The sequence below is a fragment of the Zingiber officinale genome, chromosome 10B, assembly GCF_018446385.1.
Source record: "Zingiber officinale cultivar Zhangliang chromosome 10B, Zo_v1.1, whole genome shotgun sequence".
Classification (NCBI taxonomy): domain Eukaryota; kingdom Viridiplantae; phylum Streptophyta; class Magnoliopsida; order Zingiberales; family Zingiberaceae; genus Zingiber; species Zingiber officinale.
In genome coordinates, this window is record NC_056005.1 from 67,993,738 (window position 1) to 68,002,907 (window position 9,170).

At 35.6% G+C, this 9,170-nt stretch overlaps 1 pseudogene; it reads right to left on the reverse strand.

Annotated features, from left to right (window-relative positions):
• Window positions 1-372: 372 nt before the first annotated feature.
• On the reverse strand, window positions 373-8,701 carry LOC122029181 (annotated as a pseudogene).
• Between the last annotated feature and the right edge of the window lie 469 nt (window positions 8,702-9,170).

A 9,170-nucleotide genomic window follows, 5' to 3' on the forward strand; every position in this document is an offset into this window, starting at 1 on the left:
TATATTCCTTCACCATGCTACCACAGGGTATCTTCCTCATGTCTAAATCCACCATCTCTATTTAACCCTCTTAAATCTCTGGATATGCATTCTAGCAAAAACAATAGCCTGACAGGAACTTGACAGTGGATTTTATGTAGTCAGTCACCTATAGTGAGGTACTGGATGCTGTCATAGACAAGAATAAGGCCTGTTATTAGAGCAGGAACCATAACAATCAGGGGAGTTCGTTAGATATCATCTCAATTTTTAGTATCAATAGGTAAAAGACTATGCAATAAAGTTATCCCTGACTCAATAATACAAAATAAAGGTAATAAAAAACATAGAAGTAATATGCATCAAAACAATTTAGGGTGCCAAGATCAGAAGTTACTCTGGTGCATGATAGCGAAAAGTTCCAAGGACCCGGGTTGAATGAAGACGAGCAGCCATATCTGGTGCCTGATTTAAGAGATGCTTTGTAGTTCTCAAACAAAACGACATTGCATGATCTAATGTCGCAGCATGAATTATTGAAGGCTTAACCTTCTCATGAAGATACTCCAGGCCCTTTGCAGCATCAACAGCAATCCTTACTCACTGCATCCAGTCGAGCGGAGGACCAGCTTGTGCCTCTTGGACTCCTTTTCTTCCTATACTTTGAAAAAGATCAGACATTTGTTGATAAAAAGCATGATAGTAAACCATCAGATACACAAGTGATAACGCATGTTTCAATGAATGATGAATTACCAGGAAGAATGTCATGTAAAGAACCCATTGTTGCAAACTCAAAACCCAACAATCGAATATTTCCTTCAACACAATATCCTAACATCTGCAGAAGATTTTCATGCTTCAGCCTTGACACAAGGGCTACCTAATGTTTGAACAAGGTGCAGTCACTAAAGAGGATAATATAAATTGGTGATTTATTTGTTTTCCTTCAAAGAAAGTATACATAAATGAAACATAGAGAATGAACTATTAACAGTACTTTTATACTAGAAATAAAACCTGAGTCAGAAATTCAGTATCAGTATCTTGCTCGGATGTTGAATCAAGCTTTTTCAAGACCAATTGCTTTCCATTGTCTAACTCTGCAAGATACACTCTTCCATATGATCCCTCACCAACTAAAGATTTTGGTCCAAAATTATCAGTTTTTTCTGTTAGTTCAAGTAATAATAGTGCAAGCACTTCTATAGGTGGTGGGGCCATTAGTGATTCAATTTTTGGAGCAGCAGAGTACTTAGAGAGTATTGGAGTTCCTGGACAAAAGGAAAGAATCATAACATGAGAAAATCATGCAGAATAAGATTTATATATTTGAAACCAAGAAATAATATCCCAGACTATATTGCGGTACACCAAATATGTTTTCCAGTATTCTACAAGGAGAAATTTGACTAAATGAATATAACATATTCAATGAGACATGTTCTCTGAGTGTTGCGCTAGTTGAGTATGCATTGGTAGACTAGTTTATGAGTTATTCTTGAAGTACCAACAAATACGAACTCAAGTGTGATCATCTGACATAAGTATGAATCTAAATGTCGGACATGATTTTTTTTCGAACTGGGAGACAGAGATTCAATACTAAACAAACAAGGTCCAAGATTCTGAGGACAAGACAATATATTCAGTTATTGATTGAGTCACAAGAGAGGTGAGCACTTCTTCCTATTCAGCCTGACATTGCTTCTTCCTCTTCAAGATGCAGTTGTACCACTTCTTCCTCATCACGACACAACAGCAGTGTTGTTGGTTATGTGAGGTCTCCCTTTATCCTTCAGAACGTGATGTACAATCCCTGTCTTCCTCTTTGACACAACACCTCAGTTTTACTGAACCTTGGCTCCTCTTATTCGTTCTTCTTCAGCTCTACCAAACATGAATCTTAAGACCTGACAATAGAGGTGAATCTCCTCCTTTGCTTCTTCCTCTTTTCTTCCTCCTTTATTTCTTTTTTTCTTGCCTTTTGTCTTCTCTACTTCTTCCCTTAATATAGCATAGGTCATTTAGTCATCTCAAGCAAACAAGTGGGCACTTTACCCTCCACAATAGCAGAGTGTCTGTGGCATGCCTCAGTAATCCTTGGAAATAAATGGATAGATGTGAGGGATAGTGCGAAAAGTAAACTCAAAGAAATTCATAACAAAAGGAATTAGAAACTCATTTTGATGAACCCAAATCAGAATAATTACAAGTTGTGACTACACCACAACCTGAGACGCAGGAACAACATTTTTCAGGTAGGACTGGTAGGAGCCTAAGGGATGTAGTTTTCTCATCTTCCCACACTTGGATGTGCTCTTAGGCAAGGACGATGAAATTACAATGTACAAGGAAGCGACGTGGGAGATAAACTCTAAGAAATGACTTGTGGTCATGAAACTCATAATGGACTTCATGTACACTAACTAGGCATTGACCTTAATTACTTCACCTAAAGGTGTAAGCATACACGCTCAATGCTGTGAAGGCTGTGGAGATTGAAGAAGCTTACATGAGGCAACCGAAGGACCATAGGATGAGAAGCACTGAAGTGGTATTGGAGTAGCCTATGGAGCATAACTTAGCATGGCCAAGTTGACAGCTCGATGGCTTAAAGTCCAATGAAGAAATCCAATCGATTGATCAATGACAGATCAACTGAACAACAAGTAAAGATTAAAGGGTTTTATAAAGAGGAGCAAGGTGGACATTTAAAAATTGGCAAAATAAAGATTGTTTAGATCTTATTGAGCCTCTCTATTGTAAACTGTTAAGTCTTCCTCTCTTAAGCTTCTTATAGTTTATGTTGTGTGTCTCTCCACCACTTGAGGTTATCTGTGTTGGAATGAATGACACAACTGGAGGGGAGGAGTGTGAATAGGTGCTCTCACTTTTTCGTTGTTTGTGGGAATGAATGTTTGTGCTCTCAACATTCTTTTTAAATCCTCCATACACCCTTTTTTATAGGTCTTTTGTTCATCTTGGAATCTGTTAATCAGTCAACCGTTTGTTGTCTTCCAATCATCTACCCCAAGGAGCGACAAAGAATTTGAATGTGACTATAGTTTTCTCCACACCCCAGGTCTGCAAATTTCTATTTTGACATTAGTTGATTGGTCAATAGAAACTTCGTCATCAGTTTAATGTTATATTATGAAAATTATAGTTTAAAATCTCAAGCCGTATCAGAGTTTAGATTTATAATTAGAATGATACGATTTCAGTACCGTATCGTGTCGTGCTAGTAAGGTTTCTATATTTTGTAAATATAAAATATATTAATTAAGAATATAATATATAACATCAATATTTATATATATATAATTTTTAAAAAAGAAAAAAATATAGAGATAAATAAATAAATTATTATATATTTTTAGAATTAAAATAAATAAAATATATAGTTAATTAGATAATTCTATTAGGGTTTAATTAATCCTTTTTAGATTATTCCCATTATACTTAAAAGTTGATCAACTTAAATTTTAATTAAAATCCCATAGTATGCTCACGTGACCCCTCGTCAGTATTTTTTAAAATATAATAACTAAAAATAAGATATTTATAAAAAATTATTTTAAAAAAAAAACAAAAAATATAGAGATAAATAAATAAATAAATAATTTACTATATATTTTTAAAATTAAAATAAATAAAATATATAATTAATTAGATAACTTTATTAGGATTAATTAAACCTCTTTAGATAATCTTAATCATGGCTAGGAGTTGATTGAGATAATTAACCTAAATAAATAAAAAAATCCGTTTACTCTTGCGCAACCCATTGCTCGTGCCGCAGGGGTCATGCGAGCCTTCTGAGGCAACCGCAAGGGTCGCGCGACGCCTTAGAGGCTACAACTAGGGTCGCTCGATGCCTTTACAACTACCGCAGAGCCTGGTGCTAGGGTAATGAGCGAAACGAAATGTTTCACCTGTTTCGCCCGGCTCGGCATGTATTTTAAACATTAAAAAAATAGCTAAAATAGTCTAGTTTTAAATTATCTAATCTATATTTAATTAACCTAGATTCCTCATCTTTAGGTAAGTTAATTATTTCTAGACTCTAAATAGATAGATATTTCAAACTTACTAGAAGCTATGTGACACCATCCTTCTGCTAATAAAATTCTCTTACATTACCTAAACACCCTCTCTCTCTCTCCCTCTATGCAAACCGCATACTATCAACAATGTTTAGCACCTAACATAGGTCCAAGAGGAAGTTGTTAGTGCAATCCCTTGATCAAGGTTGACCAACTCTATGGTTTAAAATTTTGTTGTTTGAGCAATATGATTAAACGATATGTGGTGTTTGAAAAAGATGAGTGTTTGAGCAATAGATGTCTAGCTCAATGAATAGATACAAGGCTCTCAACCTTGTATTCGCGGGTTCGAACCTCATGGTGTGCAGAATAAATATATGAAATATATTTCGTCAAGCTTGAATAAACATTTGGCATTGAAAAAAATCTAAGTAGGATTAAGGTGGACCGAATACTTAGTAGATGAGAAGTCCAAGTGAGTTAAGATTGACTGGACACTTAGGAGATAAGAAATCTAGGTGGGTCAAATAGACTAGACACTTGACACTGGAGAAGGTATCAAGAGTGACCGATGTTAGGCAATGAGTGAAGTCCTACAAGAGTGAATTCTATTCGAGTGAAAGTTCTGGCACGGTGAGGTTGACATGAGGCTCGACAAGTGGAAATTTTGACAGGTCAAGGTTGATCTGAGGTTGGGTCAGTGAAAAATTTTGATAGGCCAAGGTCGACATATAATAACCAAGCTTAAAATCCTAATAGGTCAAGGTTGACATATAATAACCAAGGTTAAAATCCTGATAGGTCAAGGTCAACATATATTCGGCAGACAAGGAAGTACCGGAAGCATGGATCTCTTGGCACTGACAAAGCAATAAACGAGAATTTCTGAAAATATTTTTCTATCTCATTTTAGTAAGAGGATTACAATATATAGACATCAAGAATTATCAAATCTTATAATCATAGGGTCTTCTAATATAAGAAGACATAGCTATAATTATAGCTTATCAAATCCCTTAATCCTATGGTTTAATATAGGATGAAATACAACAATAATTACAAGGGGTATATACAACAATAATATAAATCTTAGAGAGGCAATCAAAGGATATACAACTATAACAAAAGGAAAGAAGAATATATTGACATCCCCCCTTAAATTGATAGGTAAGTCTATCAGCAACAATTTGATACTAAGAAACTTGTGTCATTGCTTTTTCAAAGCTTTTGCAAAAACATCATCTATTTGAAAATCAGTAGTAAAATGAGGAAGAGTGATAGCACCTCGAATAAAGGCCTCCCTAATGTAATGGCAGCCCATCTCTATGTGCTTTATGCATTCATGATATACTGGATTTGTAGCTATTTGAATGACACTAGTATTATCACTATGAAGTGAAGTAGGATTAGGTAGAAGAAATCCAATTTCAAAAAAAAAAAAAGACCATGTAACCATACAATTTCAAAACAAGACATGACTCTATATTCAGCTTCTGGAAGATTTAGAGACACAATCCTGCTTTTTACACTTTGAAGAAATCAATGCATCTTTAAGAAAAATGCACCGGCCTGTTGTAGACTTCCTAATTATAAGTACCTCGGGTTGGTTTTGATATGATAAATCAAGTAAAGTTAGGTTCTGTTGTTTTTGATGTCTTATCTCTAAGTGTGCAGGAGCTTAGGAACACAAGAAGTTGAGCGAAAAACGTAGCAAACGAGAAAGATGACACTAGAAGCGAGTCGACGAGTTCGGTGCATTCGAGGGACGAGAAGCTGCGAAAGAGTATACTGGTAGAGCGAGGACTCGCGCAGCGGTCCGAGGGACGAGAAGCTAGGCAGGAAGCCTGCTCGAAGAGAAAGTCAAAGATGGATTCGGATGAGCTCAACTTCGGACGGTCGGAGCATCACCCAAAAGTAAAAATAAGGAAGAGTTAATCTTTCTTGAAGGTTAACTGGTCAAGCTATCTGGTGGAAGGCGCCGTCAACCTGATGGAAGGCACCCTCGAGCCTGGACCCGAGGCCCCTTGGAGGAGATGGAAGGTGCCCTCACGCCTTTTGGTGGAAGGTGCCTTCAACTATGTCGGAGGCACCCTCGTGCTTCTTTGGAGGCGCCCTTAAGAAAGCTGAAGGTGCCCTCACGCTTCTTTGGAGGCACCCTTAAGGAAGTTGAAGGCACCCTCAAACGCAGAGAGTCATTGGTTAGCCGTTGGTGTGCACCGGATAAAGTTTTATCCACTTGGAGACACCTTGGAGTGCTTTAGAGGCGCCTCCAACCAACGGTAACTTTTTTCAAGAGGCTATAAAAAATCCCCTGGAGCAAAGAATTAGACAATAACTTCTGTAATCAATTCCTAGCTATTTTCTGATCTATTAAAGAATGTAAGAGATTTTTCTGCCTTTAACAAAGGAGATTCTTTTTTAGTGGAGCTTTGCAACTGTCTTAAATTAACAACCATCTAAATTGTAACCAAGTAAAAATCCTAACATTCTTACTTACTATTTTTATAAGTTATTATTTCTTTTAATGCTAATTGTTTATGCATAACATGTATCCTTGCTAAGTTCAAGCAAGAGAAAATTCTAACTCTTCACCCCCTCTAGCTAGCCTAACGCGGACCAACACTAGTATCTGAGCAACCAACACAATCTGCATCACTATTCGCAGTCAAATGAAGAGTAAATTTTGTAAGAAAAACAACCCACTTGTAGATGACCCAATTAAGTATTGAATAATGCGACGAACTGCAACAAGATGAAGATGTTGAGGTGATTGCATAAATTTGCTAGCTATAGGGACAATATATGAGTAATCGGGCCGTGTGATTATTAGGTAGATAAGACTAGGCATAGTCCTTGAATGAAGTGCGGTTAAGAATGCACCTTTTAAGAGGTTAAGATGCGCTTAAGGCGCAATTTTCCTCGCCTTATTGAAGTTTTTAAAAAAAAATTAAAAGCCCAACTCATACTTTTAATTACCCTTTAAAATAATTAGGTTGCATTAACTTACATGCATGCATACCCTTCCTCTCCCCTAGAAAATGAACATCAACCTCCCTCAGTCTCTTGCAAACTTATTTGACTAATTTTCTCTCTGAGTTACTCTTCCTCTCCCCAAAAAATCAACATCACCCTCCCCTCTCCTCCCTTCTCAAATGTGTACTCTTCTCTCGCCTATAACATCAACGTTGGTCTTCTGAATTTGGCTACACTTTCTTACTTTTCTCCTTTTGTTTCATCTTAACGGTATGTTTTTTTCCTCACATATTTAATTTGAAGTTTGTTCTTTCTTTAATTTGAAGTTTGATTTTGATTATGCTATTTCAATATTTGATTGTTAGTGAATTTTATATGTTTCATTATTGTTTAATAGTTTGTGAAATATTTAAATTTTATTAATGAAATATTTTAGCAAAAATTTCCTATATATATATATATATATATATATATATATATATATATATATATATATATATATATAAATTATAAAAATTTATACTAAAGCACCTTATTTTGGTAAGGCATACACCTTAGGCCACACAACACCTATGCGCTTTCAGGTGCCTCACGCTTTAAATAATTATGGTTAAGACTACCAACAAATTGCCTAATAAAAAGAGATTAGACAAAAGCTCATCTTCATCTTTTCGGTATTTCACATTCACCTCCATTGGTGTATCAACAACAGTAGCATCTTTTAAACTAATTAGCTCAATAAGATCTTTGATATATTTATGTTGATTCAAGAACAAATCATGATCTCACGAGTGAACTTCCAACCCCCAAAAATATGTGAGATGCTTAAGATCTTTCATTTTAAATGTACTATGTAACATATTTTGTAGTTTAGTGATCAACCCATTGTAATTACCAGTGATGATAGTATCATCAACATAGACTAAAGGAAAGACCATACCAATGATTGTCTTGTGAAAGAAAAGTGATGAATCATATTGACTTTGTGAGATGGTGAGAAGAGTGTTGCGAAACTTCTCAAACTAGGTTCTAGGTGCCTGCTTCAACCTAGACAAAGAGCGTATTAGCTTGCAAACTTCATGAGAAGCTATCATTGACATACCAGGTGGAAGTTTTATGTAAACCTCTACCTTAATATCCCCATTCAAGAAGCTATTTTTTACACCCATCTAATGTAAAGGCCATGATTTAAAGGATGCAATAGCAAGAATTGTTCTCACCGTGGTCATCTTAGCAATGGGTACAAATGTTGCTTCATAGTCGAGGTCATATTCTTATTTATTATCAAGAGCAACCAATCGAGCTTTGTATCTATCTAAAGACCTATCAGACTTGAGTTTCACAAGATAAACTCACTTACTACCAATGAGCTTAACATTTGGAGGATAAGAAATAATGTCCCAAATATGATTTTCCTCAATGCTTGAAGTTCTGCTTCCATTGCTTGTTGCCAACACTGATGTTCCATAGTTTATAAGAAGTCGAAATGGAAATATAAGACAAAGTAGTAGACATAGCCATGAGAGTTGAAAAACCATACCTTCCAGGAGGTTTGTGAGGTCTAAAACTTCTTCGAAGAGGAGGTGGCTCATTGGAAACATGATCAGATGTCGCAGGAAGATGTGGAGAAACCTCAGTGACACCTGTAGAGGATCAAATGCAAGAGTGCGTCTAATATAAACATAACCAAGTTTAAACATTGGAACTAGTGTTGATGACTATGGAAAATGTGGTAAAGCATATAGAGAAGGGAATTATGAAATATGTTGTATGTTAAAGGATTGATTTTCAAAAAAAATAATATTCCTAGAGACACGAGTTCAACGGGCATGAGAATCATAGCAAAGAAATCCTTTTTGGGTTCCATGACTTTGAAGAAAAAATTGAAATTCATTTGTCATATATTCACCACTTGAATTTGATTATGAGATTTTGAGTTTAGTAGAAAATTATGTTTCGACTGAAGTATAAAAGACTTTAAATAAAGAGAAAACCTCACTTTTAGACAGAAGAAAGTACAACTAAGTAAAGTGGGTGAAATCATCGATAAATAAAATAGTATTTATATTGTTCATGAGAGATTATAGGGGTAATGTCCCATACATACATCAGTATGTACAAGTTCAAAAGGTTTGGTGGTATAGTTTTTATGCAATGGAAAAAGAAGTA